This window comes from Arachis hypogaea, chromosome 6 (assembly GCF_003086295.3).
Source record: "Arachis hypogaea cultivar Tifrunner chromosome 6, arahy.Tifrunner.gnm2.J5K5, whole genome shotgun sequence".
In the NCBI taxonomy this organism is placed as follows: Eukaryota; Viridiplantae; Streptophyta; class Magnoliopsida; order Fabales; family Fabaceae; genus Arachis; species Arachis hypogaea.
Window position 1 is genome coordinate 79,873,677 of NC_092041.1, and position 1,798 is coordinate 79,875,474.

Genomic DNA, 1,798 nt, shown 5'->3' on the forward strand with positions numbered 1-1,798 from the left:
ATTCTCCCATGTAATTCACCTCTTCCATTGCAGGATTCTCAGGGTCATAAGCTTCTCCTTCAGAGGAGGCTTCTTTAGCACTGCCGGATGCAGCTTGCAATCCAGTCAGATTCTGAGAAATCATATTAACTTGCTGAGTTAATATTTTGTTCTGAGCCAATATGGCATTCAAAGTATCAATCTCAAGATCTCCTTTCTTCTGAGTCATCCCATTATTCATAGGATTTCTTTCAGAAGTGTACATGAATTGGTTATTTGCAACCATCTCAATGAGTTCTTGGGGTTCTACAGGGGTTTTCAGATGAAGAGATCCACCAACAGAATAGTCCAATGACATCTTGGACAATTCAGACAGACCATCATAGAATATACATATGATGCTCCATTCTAGAAGCATGTCAGAAGGACACCTTTTAGTTAATTGCTTGTATCTTTCCCAAGCTTCATAGAGGGATTCACCTTCCTTTGGTTTGAAGGTTTGGACTTCCACTCTAAGCTTGCTCATCTTTTGAGGTGGAAAGAATTTGGTCAAGAAAGCATTGACCAAATTTTCCCAAGAGTTCAGGCTTTCTTTAGGTTGTGAGTCCAACCATGTTCTAGCTCTGTCTCTTACAGCAAAAGGGAAAGCATAAGTCTGTAGACCTCGGGATCAACCCCATTGGTCTTGACAGTATCACAGATCTGCAAGAATTCAGCTAAGAACTCATGATAATCTTCCAATGGAAGTCCATGAAACTTGCAATTCTGCTGCATTAGAGAAACTAATTGAGGCTTAAGCTCAAAGTTGTTTGCTCCAATGGCAGGAATTGAGATGCTTCTTCCATAGAAATTGGAAGTTGGTGCAGTATAGTCACCAAGCATCTTCCTTGCATCTCTTGCATTGTTGTTGGGTTCGGCTGCCATGTCTACTTCTTTTTCGAAATTCTCTGTAAGGTCCTCTCTGGAGTGTTGTGCTTTAGCTTCTCTTAGCTTCTTCTTCAGAGTCTTTTCAGGTTCAGGATCAGCTTCAACAAGAATTTTTTTATCTTTGTTTCTGCTCATATGAAAAAGAAGAGAACAAAAGGGAGTAGTGGAATCCTCTATGTCACAATGTAGAGATTGCTTGATGTGTCAGAAGAAAAGAAGAATAGAGGACTGAGGTAGAGAGAGAATAAGAAGAATTCGAACACAGAGAGAGAGAGGGTTCGAATTATAAGTAGAAGAGAAATGTTAGCAAATAAATAGAAAGAGATGAGAGAGAGAGTTTTTCGAAAATTAAAACTAAAAAGATTAGTTAGTAAAAAAAGATTTTTGAAAAAGTGGGTAGTAATTTTCAAAAATTGGAAGTTGAAAAGTGGTTAGGTGGTTTTGAAAAAAATAAGTAATAGTAATTAGTTGAAAAAGATTTGAAAATTAATTTTGAAAAGATAAGAAGTTAGAGAAAAGATTTTGAAATCAAAATTTAAAAGGATATGATTGAAAAAGATTTGATTGAAAAATATATGATTTTAAAAAGATATGATTGAAAAAGATTTTATTTTTAAAATTGATGACTTGACTAACGAGAAACTAAAAGATATGATTCTAAAATTCAAAGGCTGAACCTTTCTTAACAAGAAAGTAACAAACTTGTAATTTTTTTGAATCAAAACATTAATTGTTAGCAAGGATTTTTGAAAATATGGAAAGATATAATTTTAAAATTTTGAATTAAAACATGAAAATTTGAAAAAATTTGAATTGGAAATGAAATTACCTCCCTTGTATCATCCTGGCGTTAAACGCCTAAGATGCTATCCATTCTGGCATTTAACGCCCA

General features: G+C 34.8%; 1 non-coding gene across 1 annotated transcript; it reads left to right on the forward strand.

Moving 5' to 3' along the window:
* The first annotated feature begins 391 nt into the window (after window positions 1–391).
* Window positions 392–499, forward strand: LOC112700602 (small nucleolar RNA R71). Its single transcript, XR_003153507.1, has one exon. It is a non-coding gene; the product is annotated as a small nucleolar RNA R71 (small nucleolar RNA).
* Window positions 500–1,798: the final 1,299 nt, after the last annotated feature.